This window comes from Capra hircus, chromosome 26 (assembly GCF_001704415.2).
Source record: "Capra hircus breed San Clemente chromosome 26, ASM170441v1, whole genome shotgun sequence".
Classification (NCBI taxonomy): Eukaryota; Metazoa; Chordata; class Mammalia; order Artiodactyla; family Bovidae; genus Capra; species Capra hircus.
Window position 1 is genome coordinate 3,196,437 of NC_030833.1, and position 25,975 is coordinate 3,222,411.

General features: G+C 51.3%; 1 protein-coding gene across 1 annotated transcript in view; it reads right to left on the bottom strand.

Annotated features, from left to right (window-relative positions):
- The window catches only part of MGMT (O-6-methylguanine-DNA methyltransferase), a 265,021-nt gene extending 248,396 nt beyond the window's left edge, over positions 1-16,625 (bottom strand). The window contains exon 1 of the mRNA XM_018041611.1: positions 16,528-16,625. The gene's annotated coding sequence lies outside the window, so the exon portion shown is untranslated. The remainder of the gene's footprint in view (positions 1-16,527) is intronic.

A 25,975-nucleotide genomic window follows, 5' to 3' on the forward strand; every position in this document is an offset into this window, starting at 1 on the left:
ATGTTTAAACTGATGAAACAAAATACTGAGCAACCGAGTACGCGTGTTGCTCAGGGCCGGGGAGGGAGAAGCAGCACCCAGGCAGACCCCACTTGGTGTTGCTCGGGGCTGGGGAGGGAGAAGAAGCACCCAGGCAGACCCCACTTGGTGTTGCTCAGGGCTGGGGAGGGAGAGGAAGCACCCAGGCAGACCCCCACCTGGTGTTGCTCAGGGCTGGGGAGGGAGAGGAAGCACCCAGGCAGACCCCCACCTGGTGTTGCTCGGGGCTGGGGAGGGAGGGGAAGCACCCAGGCAGACCCCACCTGGTGTTGCTCGGGGCTGGGGAGGGAGGGGAAGCACCCAGGCAGACCCCACTTGGTGTTGCTCGGGGCTGGGGAGGGAGGGGAAGCACCCAGGCAGACCCCCACCTGGTGTTGCTCGGGGCTGGGGAGGGAGGGGAAGCACCCAGGCAGACCCCACTTGGTGAGGAGGCGACAGGTGTCGTGCTCATGACTTTCACTCCTCGGCTTACATGTGTATCTCATGTGCTCCTTAGTGGGTTTCAAACAACACAAAATTTTAAAAAGTAAAAAAGGGGAGGACCAAAGAGGGAGGGAAAGAAGGAAGGAAGGAAAACATCTGCATCAGAAGAACAGGGAAGATCAAATTAACGTAGCAAAGAGCCCTGAAGTCAAAATTCCACAAGATGCAAAACTGACAAAACCTGGAAACGTGCACCTTATGATGGGAAAGAGCAAGGACACTTTTTCCAGAAGCCGATTATTATGCTGAGAGAGACTTCCAAAGCTCAGTCACTTGAGACTGAAAGAAACACGGACTCGTCTCCAGTTGGAAACCAGCACACCATGGACATCTGTACGTGCAGACTAACTTTATATGTAACTGCAAACTTTGTGAGTGAACACACTTCTCCTTTAGTTCCACAAGAACTCCAGACACGCGGCGTCACTGGGGCGCTGTGAGCACTCACACTCAACAGAAGGCACCCGTGCAGTGGGGGACGCCCTGGGCAACAGCAGAGCAGGCACGGTCACGCACTCCAAATGCTCGCGTGACACCCGTGAGGGCACAGACACCCCGAAGCAACCCCCACGCCCACACACACCTGTGTGAGCACGGGCACTCTCTGTTAACACTTAGTTTACATGGGAGTGCAGGTGATCGACGGAGGAGCCTGGTGGGCTACAGTCCGTGGGGTCACAAAGAGTCGGACACGACTGAGCGACTTCACCTTACCTTACAGGTGATCGGCGATGCTGTGGTCATTTCAGGTGCACAGCAAAGGGATGGACACACGTACTCTGACCTTCCTAGGTGTGCACAGGGCTGTGAGGGAGGCACAGCGGAGGCAGCCCGGCCTCCAGCACCACGTGCGGAGCAGGTCACACGAGGCCCCGGACAAGGGGTTCAGTTCTCACACACAGAGCTCTCTGCATGGCCAGACAGATGGCAACATGGGGGTTAATGCTGTCTTGAAGTGAAGTGAAGTTGCTCAGTCATGTCTGACTCTGCGACCCCATGGACTGTAGCCTACCGGGCTCCTCCATCCGTGGGATTTTCCAGGCAAGAATACTGGAGTGGGTTGCGATTTCCTTCTCCAGGGGAACTTCCCGACCCAGGTATCGAACCCGGGTCTCCCGCATTGTAGGCAGATGCTTTACCATCTGAGCCACTAGAGAAGCCCATGCTGTCATAAGCTCTATTAAACATCAGCAATGAAGGTCCAGGCGGGCTGGAGGTACACCTGCAGTGGCTGTAGATTCAGCTGGGAGAAATGCACTCTTCCACGGTCTGGTCTCCTCTTAAGACAGCATGAAACACCAACGTGAGAGTCCTCAGCAAACCACCTTTCTGTTGACGCCACACATTTAAAACCACGGGTGACAAGAGAAAAGTCATCTGAACTGGAAATGCCCTTAATTCTCTGAGTTCCCAGTTCTATCCTCTCCATATGGAGCTGGCTGGAATCATCCTCCTTTGAGGTGGTAGTGGTCTGACTTTTTGCAACCCCACGGACGACAGCCCGCCAGGCTCCTCTCTCCGTGGGATTTCCCACAGAGAATACTGGAGTGGGTTGCCATTTCCTTCTCCAGGGAATCTTCCTGACCCAGAGATCGAACCCAGGTCTCCTGCATTGGCAGGAGAATTCTTTACCACTGAGCCACCTGGGAAGCCCCTTCTTGAGAGTAAAACCCCAAATAACATGCTTTAAATTTCTTGACAGAAACTCAACTTGTTTCTCCCAACATCACCAAACACCTATGTGTCACTCACCCATGAGTCACTCCCAGCCTGACCTGGATCTACCTAACATAAGCAGGAAACCCCCGGGCCCTTTAAACACAGGAAGTAGGCTGACACACACGCAACGGGAGCATCCTGAGGCCAGCAGGAGAGGGTGAGCCCCCTCAGGACTTGGCTGCTCCCACCTTTCATCGGGGGGATGCTGGGAAGATGAGGCATCACCAGAGCCCAGAAGGCGGGGCCACCGGGAGGAGCAAGAGCCACAGGTGGCCAGGGGCTGCTGGGGCGGGGCCATTCTCGACAGAGACAAGCGGACGCAGAGACCAGACGAGGAATGGCCGTATCTGCAGCCCTCACCAGGGGCGCTCCACTCTCCCCCAGCACCTCTCAGGTCCACCAGAAGTCAAAGCTGAGCAAGACCAAGTGGGATGGCTCCAACGACCACCCTGCAGTGGCCTTCTGCTTCCACAGGACATCGGGTGACACAGACCCGCCCTGAAACACCCCCTGCAGTCAGGCCCCTCCCTGTGCCCTGCCCCTGAGTCAAGGAGGGCCAGCAGTGCAATCCACCTGGACCGTCCTTCTTAGGTCCTTGAGCAACAATGTTATACACTTGGCTTCCGCTGAGGACTCACAACAAAACAAAATCAAAACAAACCATTCCTGCATTTTTTTTAAGCCAACATTAAATCACTAACCATGATTCTAAAATTCCTAGACAAACTCCTCCACAGGAAAAGGTCTCTCTCTCCTGAACCGTGACAGTCACTTACTCTTCCCTCTTCATCACGCCCTCTTCCCTCTTCATCATGGCCGCCTGTTCGCTCTATTTCAGATTCATCTGGACCCGCGAAAGCTATCTTCAGGCTTCTCTGATGGCTCAGATGGCAAAGAACCTGCCTGCAATGCAGGAGACATGGGTTCAATCCCCGGGTCGGGAAGATCCCCTGGAGAAGGTAATGGCTACCCGCTCCAGTATTCTTGCCTGGAGAATCCCATGGACAGAGGAGCCTGGCAGGCTACAGTCCATGGGGTTGCAAAGAGTCAGACACGACTGAGCGACTGACACGTTCCCTTCAAGCCATCCCTAGTCTGGGTTTCCTGCCATATTTAATTTTCTCTACTAGCACATGGTCCACTGGCAACCACAATGATCTAAATACAGCCAAGAATCAGAAAACAAACAGAAAAGTCTCCTGCCAGCCAAAATGCCGTCACAAAATCCACGCACTAAAGGCCCCCGACTCTGAAGCCAGCCGCCTGGGTTAGAACAGCTACTATGAATGTGTCTCACATGTTCAAGAAGATGGAAGAAAACATAAACTTTATGAAAAACACAGAAGATGTAAGAGAGACCCAAAGGGAATGCAGATGTAAAGCAGACTATGGAAAATGAAAAATCACCCGATGTGATCGACAAGGTAGACACAGCAGAAGGGGGGGAAAGTGCGTGAAAATGAACATACAACGTTTTTTAAACTATCCAGAAAGAGAAAGACCGAAGAAAACCGCGCAGTCCAACACACATGCAACTGGGAGTCCCAGAAAACGGCAGAAAATTATTTGAAGAAATAATTACTATTCCTCATATTTGATCAAAACCTGTACTCACTATTGCAAGAAACTCAGTGAAACCAAAGCAGGAAAAAACATAACGAACTAAACCAAGGCAAGTCATAAACAAATTGCTGAAAAGAAGTAATAAAGAAAAAAACCTGAGGAGTGGAAAGACGGTGACACACGAAGGAACGCGGGGAGGAGACGGTGAGACACGGAGGCACGCGGGGAGGAGAAGGTCACACACGGAGGCACGCGGGGAGGAGACGGTCACACACGGAGGCACGCGGGGAGGAGACGGTCACACACCGAGGCACGCGGGGAGGAGACGGTGAGACACGGAGGCACGCGGGGAGGAGACGGTGAGACACGGAGGCACGCGGGGAGGAGACGGTCACACACGGAGGCACGCAGGGAGGAGACGGTGAGACACGGAGGCACGCGGGGAGGAGACGGTCACACACCGAGGCACGCGGGGAGGAGACGGTGAGACACCGAGGCACGCGGGGAGGAGACGGTGAGACACGGAGGCACGCGGGGAGGAGACGGTCACACACCGAGGCACGCGGGGAGGAGACGGTCACACGCGGAGGCGCGCGGGGAGGAGACGGTCACACACGGAGGCACGCGGGGAGGAGACGGTGAGACACGGAGGCACGCGGGGAGGAGACGGTCACACACGGAGGCACGCGGGGAGGAGACGGTGAGACACGGAGGCACGCGGGGAGGAGACGGTCACACGCGGAGGCACGCGGGGAGGAGACGGTCACACACGGAGGCACGCGGGGAGGAGACGGTCACACACGGAGGCATGCGGGGAGGAGACGGTCACACACCGAGGCACGCGGGGAGGAGACGGTGAGACACCGAGGCACAAAATTAAGAGGGACAGCAAACTGATCAGAAACTGTGCAAGACAGGACACAGTGGAATGTATTTAAAGCATGAAAATGGGGGGAAAGGGGTCAATCTAGAATTCTGTGAGGCAAAATATCTTTCAAGAATCTAAGAATAAAGCCTTATTCCAAAAACAAAAAAGTAAGCCAATTTGCACACTAGCGGACCTTTATCTGAGAAACACTGGTGCAAGGTCCATAGGCATTAGGATGGAAATTCAGATTTCCCAAGAGAAGAGAGCATGCAAGTGGTAAGTATGCAAATAAATATAAAAGTTTTTTTCAATTTTAATCTCTTTAAAGGACAACTGACTGCCTAAAACAAAAATAATAAAAGTATATTTTGGAGTTTATAACATATGTAGAAATAAAACATACTAAATAAATATAATCCCCCAAAAACAGGATGAGAGAAATTGAAATAGACTCACGGAAGGTTCTTACACCGTCCATGACGATGAGTAATATGACGTGAATGCGGCCTATGATGAGCTAGTTGTGACCGTTACACACTCTAGAGCCAATAAGAGCCAGTGTACATACGTGGTAAATTGACACCATCTTAAAATATATTCAAATAGTCTGAACAAAAGCAGGAAAACGGAGGGAGAAGGGTGAAGGGACAAACAGAACAAGGAGAAAACACATATCGAGGTGGTGCCCTTGAACCCAACCTCACTGGTGATTACATAACATGTAAGTAGTGTGAATACTTCAATTCTAAAAAGACCTTATGATTAGCAAGCTGTCTACAAGAAACATGTGTTAAATGTAAAGATAAAATGTGAAAGAACGGGAAAACATTCACCACAGAAACAGTAATGGAAAGAAAGCGGGAGTGGCTATCTGAATATCAAACACAGAATTTCAAAACAAGGAAACTGCTAAGACTAAAGGCCATTAAGAGTAAAAGGGCTAATTCGCCAAAAGGACGTAAAAATTCTAAATATGCACGCACCTAATAAAGGACTTTGAAACAGATGAAGCAAGAACAAGAACACAACAGGAAACAGACAAATCTCCAGCAACAGTTGGTGATTTCAGCACTCCTTTCCTATAATTTATAGAACGGGGAGACAGAAAAGCAGTAAGAATATATTAAAGACAACACTTGAGCAACAAAAATGTTTAGTGTTGCTTAAACAAACTAGTAATATTTAAATCTTTTTCAACGTTGTATTGAGGTATGACTCTGGAGTCTCTAGGAAGTTTTCAGAGTGCCAAGTTGCTGAGCCCAAACAGTGACAGGAATACAGGTGTGGAGGGAAGAGTCCCGTGATCTCGCCCTGCCCACCCACCTGCTCTCTCCATCCGGAAAACCCAGGGCCTTTCAGAACCCGATCGCCCACCTGCAAACACAGGGGGAAGAGCAGAGGTGCACACCTGTTTCCCCACCCCACGCCCAGAGCACAAGGAGAGGGATATGAGAGCACCCCGTGTTATCAAAGGAAACGCCTATTTGCTGCATCTCCTTAAACACTGGCTGCCGCCCCACCACTACCATCTCCTGCACAAACTTTCCCATCTCCCTAAGAGACTTGCTCCTGAACCACCACTAGAGAACTTTCTCTATTTCGGCTTAAAGCTGGAAATGAGGAGGAGGGTGAAGAAATAATGCTTTGGTGGAGCAAGTCAGTGTAGGAACGTGAAAACAGTTAAAACCCATTAGGTTTCTGGTCAAGACGCAAGACCGCCGTCCCCCCAAAATCAAGCAATCTATTCTAACTGGGTTCCCATGGTAACTGTACAATTGGGCTTTTCACTATGACATCCCGAAGGCCCAATGCACACTTGTAACATATACTGTGAGCAGCCTGAAGTGTTTTCATGTTGCTGCTCTCCCAGACCAACGGCTGCACGTCCCCGCCCTGCCCGCCGGGGGCGGGGCACGCTGGCGGCGCCAACACAAGTCCGGCAAGGAATACAGGAGACCAGAGCAGGTATATAAAACGGGCCACATGCTGGAGCTCCAGCCAGTCTGCTCTGGGGACAAACAGGTACGACGACTGTCACAGAGCCCCGTTTACGGACTGCACGCCACACCACGAGGCCCCTCTTATTGATTTCAAGGTTAAACAGAATCAATCACTAATAATTACAAGAGGGGCCTCCAGGTTAATCATATTCTTAGACTCTCAGTACTGAATTAAATGACAAGCATAGCTGCCCTGATAAATAAAACACAACTGAGGATCCAAACCCACATTTCAGGTGTCAACAGGACGGTACTAAGCACAGCACCCAGCGCCGCCCCAGACCTCAGTCTCTCCAGTGCTGGAACACAGCAGTCTGTCCCAGCCGCCGCTGGGCCCCGAGTGGACCCAGGAGCAGAGTGCTGGTTATCCTCTGAAGATGCAAAGGGTCGAAGCTCAGAAATGGTGAAAGTTCACAACTTCAGTGTTCCTTCCAACAATCCTAAAAATACCCACACGTTTGAGACATTCTGCAGAACCACAATACATACTGTGGTTTCTGGCAGACTGGCGACCTGGGCAGAAGTAAATCTAAGTCTCCCACCTTTATTTACTACATTCCCTCACCGATGCGCCACAGTTTTAACATGAGCCAGTCTGGTGCAAGTGTGGGCTGGCAGGCTTCCAGGGAGAAGCACCCTGCTTAGTCCCCAGTTCTACAGAGACCTCCAAAAATCCTCAAGACAACTTAGCGTGAAAAGCAGCAAGCTGCATGGTTCTCAGGATGCTCGCTAGAGCCCAGCAGAATAACCACATGATGCTCCTCGGTTCCAGCAGGAGCCGAGTACGAACTGACCCAAAATCGAGAAAAGATAAAAAGCGACAGAAACTCCCAACCAACAAGCTGAGGCTGTAGGCCAGTACTATTACCCCTCTTCGTGTTTAAGAAACCCAGTCATCCAGTATTTACTCCAGTCCCACCTCCCAGCTTCCCTCAGGGCCTGGGGCCTTGACTGCTTTCCAGCAGGTCCGCCCGGCACCAGGATAAGACCAGGCCTGTCCATGGTCCACCGGCCCCCTGGTGTCTTGACCAAATCTGCCAGATTTCCTTTCTAAAACCTCTGGGATCCTGATAATAAGACGGGTTTCTGTTCATCCTGTTTTCTTTTATTCTGATACACACATCTTTCAGGATGCCAAGAGCTAAACCTGCAAACAGTCCTATTTTTGAACACTGATCACCAAGTTATCTTTATCTCCCAATGCCAACTTCATGTGCAAACCCCTCATGAGTCCTGTGCTTTTGAAGTAACATCATTTAGTCTGCACCTCACCTTGTATTAGTTAGATCGAGCTGCTATAACAGAATATCACACACTAAGTGGCTTAACAGACAGAAATTCATTTTCTCACAGTTCTGGAGACTGGCAAGTCCAAGATCAAGGCTCCAGCTGATTTGGTTTCTGGTGAGGGCTTTCTTCCTGGCTTGTAGGAAGCCACCTTCTGCCAATAACATCACCCTCTCTCTTTTCTTATAAGGCCACCAATCCTACTGGATCAGGGCCCCTTCTTCCAACCTCATTTATTCTAAACAATCCCCTAACATCCCCATCTCCCAATACAGTCACAGTGGGGGTCAGGGCTTCAACATGTGGATTGTAGGGGCACGTTCTGTCCACAGCAACCTGTGCCCTGAATCCTTCACTGGGCCCTGCGTCAGGCGGAAGCCCCACACCAGGCCATGGAGCGTTTCCAAGACAGAATGCCAGCATCAAGAGACAAGAACAGTACAAGTCAATCAGAAACCAGAGTGTACGTGTGATGGGCCCGAAGGGAGGAGACATTACAGGGGCTGAGGAGGTTTCCAGAAGGGCAGGGCCGTGGGAAGGACTCAGGGAGAGCCTGGGAGCAGACAGGGTCTACAATCAGGCTGAATCAGAAGAGACTCTCTGGGGCCTCCCACCCATTCACTCTGCGATCGAAGAGCTGACGCACAGGTTTCGAGAGAAGCTGCCAGAACAAACGTGGAGGGCCTTGGGGCTAAAAGTGGTGCCAACAGGAGCCTCACAGGCTCGTGTTCCTCTGGGGCCTGGGTGGGAAAGAAGGGTCCCCTTGGAGCATCTCTGCACCCCTGCCTCCAACAGGAGGAGGAGGAAGTGGTCCTTGCTCCCTGTGTCTGCCTGGGTGCCCAGCTTACAGGGCCCCGTGGGGCAGCAGCTCTCAGGGACAGAAGCAGGCAGACGGTGTGGGGCACACCAGGCAGAAAGGACCCAGGCAGCTGAGGCTGCAGCCAGGCAGCGCCTCCATCAGTGGCGGAGAGACAGGAGACGGGAAAGGTCAGCCATCTGAACCCGGAGTCCACGAGGACTTTGCTCTCCACCCCAAGAGCCAGCCTCCAACCTGAGAGCTGACAGAGCCAGCCTAGCCCCACGCAGAGAACCTGCCTGGCTTCCAACAGGTGATGCTCCAGCCGAGCTCAGCCCCGGGCAGCCAGGCGCCAGGGCCCCGCTGTGCTGAGCCATGCACAGGGCAGCAGTGGGCACCCAGACAGCAGAATGGAGCAGACACCCGCACAGCCAGGCCTCGGAGCTCCCCTAAGAAGTAGGCTCTGCCGCATGAGCGCCGGGGCAGGACTGAGGCACGTCAGATAGCTGCTTCCACATCTGAAACCACCGGAAACATGATTTCCGGCCAACACAAAAGAGTATCTCACTAACCTTCTCAAGAATCCACCCTGCCTGGATTGTCCACAGCCGTGTGTAAAAGCACCTCGGGCCCAGAGGTGGCCTCTGAGAGAGAGAGAACACCACGAGGAAATCAGAACTGTGACCTTAGCGGGGCTCTTCTGGCCCGATAAACGGTCCAGAGGGTACCCCTGGACAACATCAGGTTCTCAGCCCACCAGGACAGAACAGCGGCTCCAGGACATGTTCTCACCACACTCAAGGCAAAAATAAACAGGTTAGGAACACTTAAGAGGAAGTCTTTAAAGCCCATACTTTTAGTTTAGGGAAACTGAACTCCTGATTGTGACTCAGGGCCCACGTGGTTTCAAGCTGGTGGTGGGGCGCCAGCAAGCATGTCACCCCCAACCCATGACTGAGCATGTCCAGGGCTATCAACCACTCAGCCTGCCCGGGGTCCCCGGTGTCAGCCCGGAAATGCCCCGCATTCCATTAAACCGCCGGCCGCCCAGGACGGACAGGACACACAGCTCTCCAGAGCCTGTCTTTCTTGGGGCAGAAGGCGACCACGCCAGCAGTCAGCGAGGTGGATAACGCTGCGTTTCAGGAATACTTCATTTTAGAACCTGCATTTGGTTCTAAGTAACCGTTCTTGCAACAAATTTCAACAGCCCCCTGGCAGGCGCAGCCACCCTCCGGTGACCCCCCCGCCCGCCGCTGCCCTCCTCCCCAGCAGCCCCTGCCCCCAGGGCAGCCCGGAGACGGATGGTCGGTGCGGGTCCAGCAATCAGCCAGCGGCCGCCTCGACTCACCATCCATCTGACTCGACAGCTTAATCTGATGATAACACAGTGGTGACAGAAACAGATTCTTCTGCGCAATAAAGAATAGCACACATGGGCTTTTCTCGGGATAGCTGGCTAAATTCAGGAACTTTTAGAAATACATCATTTCTGTGCCTCGCCCTTCATTCAAGGAACTTCCACTTGAGTGTGGAAAGCCTCACAAGGAAGGGTCGCCGTTCACTTCCGGGACACCGGCTCCTCTGAGTCCCTTGCCCCCCAGCACTGCCCCTCTAGTATGCTGGAGCCCGGCGACAAGTGCGGCACCTGGTAAGCTTGGGCGGAGTCTGGCTGTGGGCATGTCGCCAGGCAGCACCTGTTCCCCCCTTCTCCCGCCTCCCCGAACACGCCCACCGGGACCACCGGGGACCACCCGGGCCTCCCTCCCTGGCTGCTGCCTCTCATCCTCCAGCGTGGGCTCCCCGGCCACTCGGCCAGTCCCACCATCTGTGACCTGCATCCGAGGAGGCTGAGCACGCACCTTATTGGTAATCTACATTCTGATGTGACTGCACACCCCAGTCTTGACAGTTTCATTGTACGGATTCTGTGACTACTTGCAGGAAAGCACAGGTAACCCCACAGAGCGCAGGCTGGGGATGGGGAGGCCTGTTAATGAGCCTCACTCCTCCCCGCTGACATTTCTGCCTGAACGAACAGGTACAGTAAAGCAATCTCCCAGCTTCAGAACCCAAATGCCAGGCCCGACAGACAGGACCGACTCCCCTCCACAGTCAGCTTGCCCCCACTTCCCACTTCCTGAAGGACTGTCTTACGGGAATAAAACATACACACCAAACGCTGGCTCCTGTCTTTAACAAACGGGATCTTCAACTTGGGCCTCTCCCCAAACTGTCCCTCCATCACCCCACACTCCCCACCAGAAATGCCCCCAGATGGACCCCAAAGCACGAGTTTGAGCAAGCTCCAGGAGTTGGTGATGGACAAGGAGGCCTGGCGTGCTGCAGTCCATGGGGTCGCAAAGAGTCGGACACAACTGAGCGACTGAACTGAACTGAAGGGCAGGATGCTCACTAGACTGGAGGGAAACAAGGATTCTGGTTGGCTCTTGCCCTTTGTACAGTTAGTCTCATCGTTCTATGAGTCTATGGTTCCAAATTAAAATTTCTATCCAGGTTGTGCTTCGTGCTTCACAACCAGCCATCCATGGCTTCCCGTGCTTACTCTCGCCCAGGGGGACCGAGTCTGTGTGATCACAGCCATCCCGCAGAAGAGCAGGCAGCTGGGGGGTGAGCAGCTGCCCAAAGCCACGCAGCCAGGAAGCGGCATCACCGGAACCCCTCCTGTGGGTCTCCCACCCACAACTCCAGCACTTCATCTGTAAAAATTCAGTTCAGTTCCCCAAAAATGTATTCGGTTGTACATATGCAAGTTAACCCTGACCTGAGACCATAAAAATGCTTGTACCCAGAGGGTGAAAAGGACAGGCCAGCCATTCAGAAGGAAAATGGGCGTGAAATATAACACGGCTGTCCCTGCTTAGCATTTGTTTGTAAAACTAATGCCAAAGTTTTGGTAACATCTGCATCTTCTGTCATAACCGTAAGACCGAACACCACAAAGCTAGGATAACATGTTGGGTTTGCAATTCGAAGAGATTCACACGTCTCTGAGGACTTACAAACCAGAGACGGGCGACTCAGAACAGCGATGCCGGCCGGGCTGTGTGGGCCAGAGAGCTCTTCTCCACCATGCTCAGGGAGGTGGTGGAGACGCCAAAGACTGCCCGGGAGATGCTCAAACATTCGGGCCCCCTGGCAAGCTTGCAAAGACAGCCTCCTGGGTTCTGACCCAATAATCTCCTTTTTAACCAGCACTCTCGGTAACTCTGAGACCAGCAGGGCTCAGACCACCTCTGAGAAATGCTCTGCTACAGCTCACGAATGTCTCACTTCAAAAGGAGCAACGAAGCCCATGTTTCAGGGGGGTGGCTCTTACTTCTGCCACCAACAAGAGGGTGGGATCTGAAGGGGACACCCTCAACCCCTTACAATCCTATGGTTTGGGAGGTAACCTGTAGCTCACAGTTTAAAAAACAAATGAGAACTAACTACCAGTTTGTTTGGTTTTTTAATTAAAGTACAACATTTAAATGTCTTGTCCCATACTCTGCCCTGAAATTCAGTTCCCTTTCCCACCCAGCTAAAACCTCTGAACGTCCAGGGCTGGAATTGCCCGATCCGTCAATAAGGTAAGAGTTTTCTAAACTACTATCCATATGACTCAATTTGTCAGTAAAAACTGCCACCAGCGCTGCGCTTGCAGAAAAATGTCCATAAATGCATTATTGCGACTGGCAGATCGATGTCTATAATAAAAACAAATAGATTTAACAAGCGCCGGCTTTTACGCGTCGTGCCATTGGTGGACCGCGCATTCAGGTTCGCCCCTAGACTTCTGGGAACGGGCAGCAGAGCCTGGCTGCTCCTCTGCTGACTTCACAAGTGTTCCGGGTAGGGAATTATTCTAACAAGAAAATTTTCCAAGTAGGAGAGCAAGCACGCTCGGCATTTACTGTTCTCTCACAATCGTTTCACGGCCACACACATACCCACATGACAAACACTAAGAAAATGTTTCTGCAGAATTTTTAACTGGTTTTATCACAGCTGTTTCACAGGCCCCAAGAGTTTACTCCAGGTTGGGGAAGCAGGGTATACAGGGGGGATGTGAAGCCTGGAGACCCACCCCTCTCCTCTGCTAGGCCTTCAGTCTAACTGAAAACAACTTGTAGTATCAGATACAAGTGTCCGCATTTAGCACGTGGCCAAGGATGTCCCAGGCTTCCTAGGTGGTCCAAGTAGAAAAGAACCCACCTGCTGATGCAGAAGACATAAGAGACACAGGCTCGACCCCTGGATTGGGAAGATCCCCTGGAGCAGGAAATGGCAACCTGCTCCAGGATTCTTGCTTGGAGAATCCCACGGTCAGAGGAGCCTGGCAGGCTCCAGTCCATGGGGCTGCAAAGAGTCAAACATGACTGAAGCAACTTAGCACACACATGCACGAGGATGTCACTGGCGTGTCAGTGGCCCCCGGGGCAGCCTCTGTGTTTAGATGTTCAGCTGGAGCAGATGTCATGAGCGTGGCAGCCACAGACTGGCTGAACTGCCAAGGATTCTGAGCACTTTGACCTGACATGGTCTGGGACCCATTTATACGTGAGCCAAGTCTGCCAAAACCACTCTGGTTCCTTCAAAGGTTACAAAATGTCACAAAAATGTTTCTTTCCTTTCCTTAAGCGATTCATTTTAAGAGTGGTATAAAGGAGTGAGACATTCACTGGATCCCGTATATTCTTGATGTGGCTTTCACCAAACCTTACAACCCTCCTATACAGTAAGTTTAAGTGCTGCAGTCCATGGGGTTGCAAAGAACTGGATATGACTTTGTAACTGAACAACACTGTTGTTAAGAAAATTTAAAAGAAAACTAGACTATTTCTTTCCACTGACCAGCAGATAAGCAGCAGTCACCCAAATGCCGCAGAACACACATCCTGTGGAATCTTGTCTCGAACAGTGGATGTCAAATGCTCACCACCAAAGCCAAATACAGGGCTTCCCTGGTAGCTCAATGGTAAAGAGTCCACCTGCCAAAGCAGGAGACGCAGGCTCGATCCCCAGGTTGGGAAGATTCCTGGAGAAGGAAATGGCAACCCACTCGATTATTCTTGCCTGGGAAATCCCACGGACAGAGGAGGCTGGCGGGCTACAGTCCCTGCGGTTGCAAAGACTCAGACACGACTTAGTAACTAAACAACAACATGCCCAAGTCAGGCCTCCAGAGCTAACGGAATGGGAAAACTGATGTCAAAGAACTGAAAACTAGCCACCCCACACAGCTCACACCTCCTTCCCTCACCCAGATAAACCACAAACACTTTCAGACCAAGACTGGGCACTGGCTTGGTTCATTTACCGTGAGTATATACGAAAAGCTCACTTTCCTCCATTGGTAACACCGGGTTGGCCAAAAAGCTCATCTGAACATTTTTTTGGCCAACCCAATATTATATGTTTATATGTCTCTGATTTTTAAATCTTCAGGTTTCATTTAAGTGATAATCTGTAGTAAGACCCATGCTCATTCAGCAAACAGTTGTATCAGAAACTACGCAGGAAACAGGGGGTCAGAGGGGACTGTGACAGGAGCCAAAGGAGCCCCAGACACAAGCCTCAGGCACCCAGAGGCCCCTCAGGATGTCCGCAGTCTCGGGGAAAGCGGCCAGAACAGACGAGCTGCACACTGGGGCCAGGAAGGCAGGCGGGGTGTGCGCGAAAACAGACTAGGCAATAACGTTAACACATCACTGCTGGCAAACTGAGCGAAGGTGAGGGTCGCTCAGTCCTGCCCCTCTCTGCGACCCCATGGACTGCACAGTCCACGGTATTCTCCAGGCCAGAACACTGGAGTGAGCGGCCTTTCCCTTCTCCAGGGGATCTCCCCGACCCAGGAATCGAACCAGGGTCTCCTGCACTGCAGGCGGATTCTTTACCAACTGAGCTATCAGGGAGGCCCAGGGAGAGGATTTACTGGCAAAGAGAATTCAGAAATCACTGTTTCGCTTCCTGCTTTTCCTACAAAGGAGAATATAAGCTGAAAACGGCATTGATGCCCCCCAAAAAGGGAGTTGAAATAACAACAGTCTTGGTTTGAATCACTGGCCTCTAAATGTTTGTCCTCTGCAAAATAAGAATAAAGACAATTTGGAAGTTTATTTAAAAATACTGAGAACTGTAAACTGTTTGGTGTTCCTGAAAAAGCAGGAGGAGAGGCCTGCAGGAGGAAGTCCACAGGAACGCTTGCCCAGGCCTGCCTTCCCCTCCTCAGAGGGGCCCTGAGTGAGACGCCCGTAAGGGAAACTGCGGAAGGCAGGCCTGAGCTGAAGATAAGGCCCAGGTGAGGCTCCACTGGTACTCAAGCAAGACCAAGACAGGAAAAGAAAGGTTTAAGAACCTTCGCAGCTGAACATGAGTAAGACGTTAACCACTGTCCGCACCTGGGGCTTTTATTTCTTTAAACCTGGATCTCCGACAGTGAGGCCTTTTTAAAGCAGCACCTAATAACACTAGTTAGGTCTAGTTTGTGTGATACAGATTTGTTTTAATGGCAAGAATGCTCACCGAGAAAAGTACCTTCATATAGCTCTGCCCTTGAGGCCTGCTTCACCCTGCCCCCAGACTGTAAAAGACACGACTCTCCCACTCAAATCCTAACTCAAACCAAGAATCCAAGGAGAAATGAAAGGCCTCCCAGAGCCAGGCCAGCTCTGCTCGTGGGCTCTGGACCTCAGCAAGTGTGGACCTGGCGTCACTGCCTCCTCGGACAAACTTGAGTTAAAAGGTTTTCAACCGCCAGCTGGGGGTGGGAGGCGGCAGCTCTGACATCCTTTTCCTAAAGACGATCGCCCCCCAAGGCGTGCTAAGCTTTGTGATGTCTTCTCTACCTCCCTGAGTGTTTTCTGCACTGGGGGACTCATGAGAGCAACTCAGCCCCCACCCACCATCATGCCCTGGGCTGGGAGATGAAGAGGAGCACTTTGGCTGAGATACTCCGAGTGAGGGCTCAGAGTTCAAGGCCAGCCTAACTCTTAGCTCTTTATGTTCAGCACCTCCATGTTCTTCTGCAAACAGCAGCGGTGACCCTTCTCTGGACAAAGGAGTCTCCCTCTGCCCGGTGACCATCCATGCAATCAAGCCAAAGCTGTGCTCATGTATAGAAAAGGTCCTTCTGGAACCAAGTCACCCAGGAGCTGAGACACAGAGAGAAACACCACGCTTAGGTTCATCATGAGCCCAGCGAGTGAGGAATACCGTTGAGAACTGCTCTGCTGTGTTTATCGGGTCCTTGGGAATTACCCTGCGGAGTGTATGTGGCTCTCAAACTTCCACTTGGTCACGTGTTAGTGTTTACAGATGCAATGAGGGCATAGAGCATACAGAGGCGGGCCCTCCTCTCACATCAAGGAACAGGACATGAGGCCTCTGCACGGGCGGTTTGCTAAGGGCCTCCTGCAAGGAAGGCCAGAGAAGGGGTTCCTGGAAGCTTCCTGGGAACAGAAGGCTGGGGAGCAGTGCAGAGCAGGAAGGCTTTGCAGGTGTTGACCAACTAGAGGTTTGGCAGGAGCAGCACAACTCCCAGGCCAGGCCACTGTCATTCTACTTGGAAGAAGAACCCCAGGCTGGGAACCCCTGGTCGCTCTTGGAGCCACCAAGGGGGGGTCCGAGCGGGCCCCACCACCATAGCAAGGGGGACGGGGGCGGTGCCCGGAGGACCACTGGGGGCTGGACTGCCCGACGGGCTGCAGACGCCTGCTCTCCCCGGGGAGAGCCCCGAACTTTGGCGGGAGGTGACCCAGACAACTCACCGCGCTGCCTAAGCCGCCCACCGCAAGGAACTCAGAGCGCAGGACCACGCAGCGCCGAGGGAGCACAGGAAGCCCGGGGGACCGGCGCAGGGCGGGGGCGGGGGCGGGGCGGGGGCGGGGCCGAGGCCTGGGGGCGGGACCTGGCAGCGTGTTCGGGGCCCGCGCGAGCCGGGATTCGGCGGAAGCGCGGCGAGGACGCGGAGGGGCGGGACCAGGCCGAGGCTGGGGACGGGGCCCAGGGCGGGGGCGTGGCCTGGGCGCCAGGGCCGCCGGACGGGAAGGGCGCGGCGGCGGGGGCGGGACCTCGGCGGGCGGGGGCGGGGCCGAGAGTGACGGGGCGGGACCGAGGGTGGGCCCTGCCTCCCCGCGGGCGCGCCTTGCTAGGTCGGAGCATGCGCAGTGCGGCAGCGGCATCCGGGCCGACATCCCCCTCTGCGCAGGCTCGCTGGCCGGTTGCAGCCGCCTGGCGAGGTACAGGCTGGCTGGCAGGCCGGCCTTATCCTCCCTGCCAGGGCCTCGCGATCACTTTGCTGGTCCTCCCTACCCGGCAAGAGCTGGGCCGCAGCGCCTTCCCTCCTGTGCCCCCTGGGCGCTGCCTCAGCTCCTGCGGGGTAGGAAGGACCAGCAAAGTAAAGCACGTTTGCTGTTCTGGTTTTTCCTGTTAGCTCGCTGTGAAACTTTAGAACGTTTTTTCAGCTTCTCTAATCCTCGAAGTCACCATCTCTGGGGCTTCTCTGGTGGCGCAGTCGGTAAAGACTCCACCTGATATGCAGGAGATCTGGTCTCGATCCCTGGGTCGGGAAGATCTCCTGGAGGAGGAAATGGCAACCTCCTCCAGTGTGCTTGCCTGGAAAAATCCCATGGACAGAAGAAAAGGAGCCTGGTGGACTACAGTCCATGGGGTGGCAAGAGTCAGACACGACTTCGAGGATCTTTGTAATAATCCTCTGTATGTAGGCATGCACATAGGGCTAATACACATCAGGGACAAGAATACACCAGTCCAGGACCCAGTCAGAATTGGGATCCCAACAGAACTGAAGAGGGAGAATAACACAAAAGCTGGATCAAGATGCTTACCAACACCCTAACAAGTGTACTGGGATGTTGGACAGCCCATACATGTGTCCTACTTTCCTACTTTCCTTTTTATCTGAGTAGTATTTTAATATGAATTCCTAAGCCATTATCAGCATCTCTGATTCCCACCCCAGGAAAGAAAGACCATCTTTGGTGCCTGTTTAAGTGGATTATGTGGAGTTGGGGAAGACAGATGAGAAAGAGTGAGGGGAGGGCAGCATCCAGGGGCAGGCGGGCACCTGGCTATGCTCAGCAGGACCCCCTCCTGGAGAGACTCAGAGATGCTCCAGATGCCTCCACGGGGAGGACTCCAGGGGCAGAAGCCAGGGGAGGACACAGGAAAGGCCACCGCCAAGGACTGGTCCTGCCACAGACCAAGACTCTGTCTAGAATGCGACTCTACCCGGAGCAGAGCTACACTCTGCATTCCCTGTACTTACTGGTAAGTTCTTTCCTTCTTGGTGATGATTTTCAATAACTCAAATCGTTTTTTTCAAAAGCTCCCCTCCACCTCATGACCCTGTCCCATCACACCCGATCTTCATCTATAAGCACAAGGACGGCTCCCAGTCAGGGAGCTAGCCTACTGTGTGAGGTTCACGGGGTTCAGGAGACACAGGATGCCGTCTTGCTTTGAAGGCCACCTGATCTCGCTGTAGGATGACAGCGTTGCACAGCTCGGTGAGGTTCCTTTGGGCTTTGCCATCCTCAGATCAATAAATCATACCCATTCTTCTCTGGACACAGGTTCCCATGAATGATTTTTTACAAAAGAAGTGTAAAACCCCAGAAGCCTCTGCTCACCTTCACTCTGATTTCTTCACAGACCTCCCAGGATGTCCTTTACCATAAGCCAGCTTTCTTGTGGGCACTGGAAAGTGTTCATCTGCATCATTTCTGTAAACATACAAATGGATACTGGGTTAAACAAATGAACATGACATGTGATTGCTTCCAATGATTTGCAACCCAAGAAATTTGTTTAATAAGCCTCTCTTTCCAAGCTGCTTTGTGACATTAGAGACCATTTACAACAAAGCTGTCTTCAGTAGTCAAACTTAATCCTTACTACCCTGCCTTTGGGAAAAGAAGGGATTTTATAACGATCACTTAAAACCTTGTGTGGTTTGAAAGCCCTGAACTCTGGACAAACGTGTGAAAGACTTGGAACAAAAGAAACATTACAGAGCTCACCATTTGCCACTTTGTTTTACATACGGTTTTCTTTAGGACCGCATCTCCAGTGGAGAGCGTCGCCTATTAACACAATTGATTTTCTCAGCCCCAGTGTTCTATAAAGGTCGGAGCCAAAAGCTGGCCGGAGCCAGCATCCTGGACCTGGGTGATGTGGTCAACCAGCCTGAGAGGACAGGAGCACGGGGTGTTCTGGACAGGGGAAAAGGAGACCCTCGGGACCTGGGGGTGGGCTCTGGTTGCCTCTGATTACACTCTGCTCTGCCCTAGTGCTCGGCACAGCTGGAGCCAGTGTGGTGTGGCTGCCCCACAGGAAGTCTTCTAAGAGGGGGAGGGGCCTTGGGCTCCGTCCTTCTGCAGGGGCAAGGGGAGCAGGTGGAAGAAGGCAGGTGCAGCCTTACCTGGAAGGTGCCACAAGCTCAGCTCTTGCATTCCTACAAAGAAGCGAAAAGTCCTTCTGCCCAGGGGCCCCTGGGTGCTTCTGTTGACAGCTGGAACTGTTTCAGGCTCACCTTGGGTTCCGGAGGGCTCTTCCAGAGGCAGCAGGAGGCCTCCGTTCAAGACTCCTCCTGAGACCTGTGTCAGCTGGCCTGCTTGCTGCAGGGCTGGAGACGCTGCATCTAATGGGACGACCTCCACGCACGCACAGCTGAGTGATGCAGACAGATGAGGAAATGGGGCTTGTGGCTGAGGCAGCGGGGTGGCACCACAAGGCCCCTCCCCGCACTAAAGATCCCCTGCCTGCCCAGCCCTGAGCAGTGGGTGGCCCAACGTGGAGCAGACCTGATGAACAGCCAGGGTCCCTGCTGGGGTTGAAGGCTTGATGTAAGGAAAGGCCTGGAAGACAGTGAGTGGCAACATTTACATTGTCTCCCCCCACCCCTGCCCCACACACAGGTGAAGGACTGCTGTTTTTTTGCAGACTTTGGATCCAGTTGTCCAGTAACTGTTGGACAGAGAACATCTGAATCTTACATACCCTTCCTTCCAAAATGTGGTGACTTTAGGTAATTAAATATATATGCAAAAAGTGAATACAAGTCAGCTCTTCCTGACTTGTATTCAGGAAGAATACATTTGCATGAGTTGCTTAAAGAACCACTTCTGCCAATGTGAACACTGGGGGGAGTTTTCCCACCCTGAGTCGGCCATTGGGTGTGGGTCACTCAGGACCCAGGATTTTGTTAGATGCTGGCCCTTTTGAAAGCAGTGCCTTCACTCATTACAAAGTGTTTTTGATCCATTTTCGGGTAGGGCTCTGTTGGTAACACATTGTTGGCAGTTTGGGCAGAATCTTTTAAGTGGTGTGAAGTGCTGGGGAGTATGCACCTGGGCCGCCAGGAGGAGGCAGGTCTCCCCCCACCTCTGCCCTTCTGGGATGAGCCGGACGCGCCTGGGTTTTTGTGACTTGGAAATTAAAGCCAGAGACATGGGGATTAAATGCTGAGATGGTGACTTGTCCTTGTTCTCATCTTCCTGGGAAACTGCAAAGGAGAATGCAGACAGGAAAACCAGCCATACCAAGTGTTTTGCCTCAGCCTCCAAAATATTAATCTGAAGAAGGAAAAGTGGTGTCTTCCCTCTAAGGGGAACGTCTTCAATCTATCTCCAGTGCACTGAGCTATTGATTTAAAGTGCTGTGCTTAGTTGCTCAGTTGTGTCCAACTCTTTGCAATCCCACAGACTGTAGCCCTCCAGGCACCTCTGTCCATGGGGATTCTCCAGGCAAGAGCACTGGAGTTGATTGCCATGTCCTCCTCCAGGGGATCTTTCCAACCCAGGGATCAAACCCAGGTGTCTGGCATTGCAGGCAGATTCTTTACCATCAGAGCCACCAGAGGAGCCCCTTGATATAAAGTAACACTAGGCAAAATTGGAAAGAGTAATAAGCACGTGAGAGGCAAAACTGATGGTGAGGATGGAGCAGGGGGCTTTCTGCCCAGTTGTCCCTTTATCTGTTAGCATGAGATGACCCAGCTGAATCTGGGGAGTCAGGAGTGATGAGAGTGAGGTCCTGAGAGTGGTCTCTCCATCTGTCTCAGCAGCAGCCCCTAGAGATGAAGCCCTCCTGCGTCCAGGAGGCCACTGGACAGGAAAAGACGGAGTTCTCATTCCTGTTGGGAAAGGGAGGAGAGTTGTGAAGCTGGAGAGGGTCACTCCCAGGGAGGGGCCTCTACCAGTATTCAGAGATCTTTCTGAGGCAACTAGGAAGCCATTTAATAAGCCATGCAAATAAAGGGCTTTTCAGAGGAGGTCAGCCAGTCCAGCTCAGAGAAGTGGAGAAAGGAGGGCTTCCGGGCAACAGAGAGGCCAGCTCTCCTCTACTCTTCAGCTCCAGGCATGACCCTCATCTCTACCTTGACCTCAACACTACCTCCTTTCAGCTCTGCTTCCTCAAAGATGAAACAAACTCCCTCTCCAGCTTCCCCTGGGGGGAAAAAGAAAATCACAGGGAAGGGCTCTGATTGGCCCAACACAGGTAACTATGACACACTCTGAACCAATCACAGCAGCTGGAGGCATGAGGTACCATCCCAGGGGACACATGAACCTGTGTGGTCAGGAGAACTGAGGTGATGAGGGCAGGACTGCCAAGAGGTAGGCAGCCACCATGCTTGTACCCGGCCTACTCACGGGGATGGGCTACTGTGTGCCCGGCCCTGGCACATCAGCTCACATGCTGTCTCTTCAGTCGTCACAACTCTCCATCACTCTCTGTGGGTGGGTGGGGCAGCCGGGGTGGCAGGAGGGGAGCTGCTGGGCTTCCTACAGCCCCTTCTCCTCCCTGGGAGTAGAGGTGTTCTCTGCCACCAAGTAAGTGCCCAGATGGGCTTGACTCTGTGCAGCGGCATCTTTACAAAGTCTGTGGACAAGGGGACCTTTCTCATGGGGCTCACGGATGGAGACCACTTGGTACCAGCCCAGGGTGCTGTCCCAGAGTTGAACCTCCACCACTCAAGGCCAAGCAGAACATTGCCAGATGGTGCCTAAATTCATCTACAATGGGGTGCCTTCATCTTAGGGATTATCTTCATTAGCACTTTATTGGATTCATTAAATTATTCAAACCCTAGAAAGATAAGACTCATAGAAATTAATACAATAACAATAGCTGAATATTATCAATGGCTTATTACGTAGCAGCCCCTCGGCTGGGTCTTTGATGCTCATCACCTTTTTGAATCCTCACAGTAACCATATAGGGTAGATAGTATAGAGAGTTATCATTATCACGGTTTTGTACATGAGGAAACAGAACAGTTGAGTAATTTGCCAAGGCCACACAGCAGTGAGAGGTAGTGCTGTTTATGTCCTGGTTTACTGTGTCTTTGACTTGCAGAAGCAGCACCAGAATGGGAAGTGTGTTCACTTGGTTTCATGGGGGGGCATTCCTGGCTCTCTCTTTCAAGCTCTACCGTCTGCACTGTATGTGGCAAATCTCCCAGCAGACAGCTGGTTGGACCACTCAGATTCTTGCCTGGGTAGATGTTCAGTTATTCACTGCTGGGGCACCAAGAAGGGACCGTGTGACTTGGCGATCTTTGCTAGGAAGGAATCCTGTCAAGATAAATAAAAATGGCCCAGACCACACTGTTGAACCCTGGATCCAGCCAGATCCGAAGACCCTTGGACTTTTTTGTGTGACAGTGAATTCTTTTGTTTGAATAGGCAAGTTTGAGTTGTGTTTCTGTTTTTTGGTAACCACAAGTCTTGGCTGTTATAAGACTCAAGCATCCTACAGATGCTGTACTACCTGTTCTTACGTATGTTATCCTTTTAAGAACTCCCAAGTTTGTGAGACAAACATCATTACATTTATTGTATAGGGAAGAAAGTGAGACTTTCAGAGGTCAAGTTACCTGTCCAAAGCCACTCAGATATGAAATGGCGGAGGTACAGCTTGCACAGTTATTGATCCTCCAAGGATTAAACTTCTTAAGAATTTTCCGAGTTCTTAAGTATGTAGGATGGTGGAAAGGAGGAAAAAGTAAAGAGGAGAGCGAGGGGGAGGAAGTGAGAAAGAGAGAAGCAGAGAAAGGGCTCTGTTAGCATTTTTGAACTGAGGAATTTAAAATCTTTTGGCGGCAAGTTATGATGTGTATTTCTAAGGCTTAGGAATTTTATCCGGCTATTTGTTCTTCAAATAAAAGAATCAGAGTCACTGACTTAGTTTAAACCAACTCCAAAGACGGCAGAGTTGACTCCTGATTAAAACCTTGTCTTTCTTGGTCGGAGAGAGGAAGAGCAGAGGCGACTTTCCTGAATGTGTTGCATCTTGCAAACTTGCCTTTCATTTGTAGCGCTTGAGAATGTCGATGACTGGAAACATGAAACTTGATTATTAACAAGCTGGAAATAGTAACTGAATATTCACTCTGCCATCTACCGTGCCTGTATGATAAAAACTACATTTGAAGAGGTGTGAACGAGACAGTAAAGGTGATTCTGGACTCATTAGTCTTGCAGTTTTTTGTTGCTCCATACTAGGAAGTCTGGGCCTTCTCAGGAGGGCCTAGTGGTAACGAACCTGCCTATCCATGCAGGAGACTTAAGAGACAGAGGTTCGATCCCTGGGTTGGGAAGATCCCCTGGAGGAGGAAATGGCAACCCACTCCAGTATCCTTACTTGGAGAATCCCATGGACAGAGGAGCCTGGTGGGCTACAGTCCATAGCGTTGCAAAGAGCTGGACAAGACTGAAGAGACTTAGCATGACACGGCATGCTAGGGAGTCCATGGCTAATTCTCAAGTATACTGGGCTCCTAAATTAATGGACTCTCTAGATGATTGGAGATCAACCCTGAATATTCATCGGACGAACTGATGCTGAAGCTCCGATACTTTGGCTGCCTGGTGCGACACAACTTAGTGACTGAGCAACAGCAATATCTGTGTCTGGGCCAGAGATCCAAAAGTCAGTAAGACCAGTTAGGCCTAGTTGCAGGAATAATCACATTGCAACCTGATGTCTGCAAAGAGAAGCTTGCACCATGTGCCAGGGCCCAGGGAGCAGGGGGCGGGGAGGCCGCTGCTGACACTTCACAGAGCCCTGGCCCTCCAGAGGAGGGGCACTTCTGCGGAGATGCAGAGAGACTGCAGGTACCAGGTCTGGAGTCAGGAGAGGGATGGAAACGAGCCCGTGAAGTATTTACCAGAAAAGTCGACGCCTGATATGAAAGCCCTTTGGACGGCTGTCACTGTGTCCTCCCACTCGGACAGAGGAAGTCAGGAACTGAGGCCCCTGGTGCGGTTCGGGGAGCATCGTGGTGAGTGGTCCCGCTCACACTCCGCATTCATCCGCAGACCTTCAGTGAGTCAGGGATTAGGGTCTCTGTTTTACAGACAGTGTGCAGGCGAGGGACCTGGAGAGCGCAGCAGGCCAGGAAGCGCAGCAAGCCGGGGTGAGCACCAGGGTCTCCTCTCTGGAGCCACCCTGGGGAGCGAGGCAGCTACTTTCTTCTCATGCCAGCAAAGCAAGCTGAGGAATTCAATTATTTAAAGGTTATTTTTGGTTCCTTATCAAACACAAGTGGAAATCTCTGTTGGCAGAGTTTGGCTTGAAGAAAGCTGTAGTTCATCAGTTCCAATCACTGGACATGAATCCTGGGACCCCCTGAAAAGGCTGGGTGTAGCCACAGACCCTGGTTGGGGAGGGGGAGAACATATCTAGAAAAACTGGCATTTGGGTGCTAATTAAAAATTTTTTTAAATCTTATTATTAACATGTCTTTTGAATTAGACATTCAAATAATTGTACTTATTGCTTGAGGAACATTTTGCTTAAGAATGAAATAAAATGTGGATGTAGGAACATTTTATGAAAGCATAACCATTAAATTGCCTCAGATTATGTGCCAATTATTTTCATTTCTATGTTCTTAAAAATTTAGGGATAAAATAAAAAAGAATTTAAACTAAATTCCCAAAAGTTGTTTCCAAAATGAGACTTGTAAGTTTTATGTTGGTAAATATGTATTCTGTGGCATCTATTAGATCACCTTGATTTCTGGGACATCACTGAGAAGCATCACATTTTTTGAAATGACGGGTGTTTAACACTTTTGTGGACTGAGAGCCAGCTCATCTTTCTTCATTCTCCCTGCTCTCTTGTCTTTGTGAGGATTTTTCATCAAACCCAGAGGAACAGGAGCGCAGAGCCTGTTTCCACCACCCTCTGGGCATTTCCATCTCCTTCCCAGTGCCCAGTTTTTCTTCCGTGCACCATGATGTCATCTATCAAAGCCCTAAACAGTCCCTCACTTGGCCTTCTAATGCTGAGCTTCAGTGCTTTGTTTTTGCAGCAACACCAGTATCAGAGAACAATTCATGACGTCCGCTTGCTGGTGCCGTTTTTGAAATATTTTCTGTCACTGAGCATCTTCGAGGCAGAACGACAAAAGTGCACACGCGGACCTTTCCGTGATAAACTCCAGAACCAGAATCGCCTTTTGATAAATGCTTTCTGGTAGTCATCTTTAAGGAGCTAATTTTTCAAGCTGAGAGAGAGACAGAAATAGAGAGATTTCTGTTTCTTCCTCAGGTAACTAATGAGGAAAATAGATAATTTAATAAATTTACTTTGGCACATATTAAACCATATCTGGGCTTCCCTGGTGGCTCAGATGGTAAAGAATCTGCCTGCAATGCAGGAGACCCAAGTTCAATCCCTGGGCTGGGATGACCCCCTGGAGAAGGGAATGGCTACCCACTCCAGTACTCTTGCCTGGAGAATGCCATGGTTCTGGTGTAAAATCAACCTCCCTTTGATTAGTAGCAGAGGTATTTTCATTTGGGGTATTGGATTATTTTTGATTTCTACTTATTATACCAAATTGAATATCATATTATGAAATCTATTTCAACTTTTATGGACATCCCTGCCTCCTCCAGGGGCTTCTTTAGGCATTTGGTTTATTGGGGAAGAGTCATTTATTCCCTGCAACGATGCCCACGGTGCTGGCACATTACAGCAAAGAAAATAAGCCACAAAATTCAAGTTCTTATTGCGGAATAGTATCAACTTACATGATTCTCTTAAAATAATGAAAAATGTTAGAATATGACATCCCAGGGAAGGCTGGAAGATGCTTGCATATCTAATCAAAATGTTATCATCCCAGAAACATATTTGTAATATGACCTTTGTCGGCTGCCTCATAGTGAAGAAATCCTT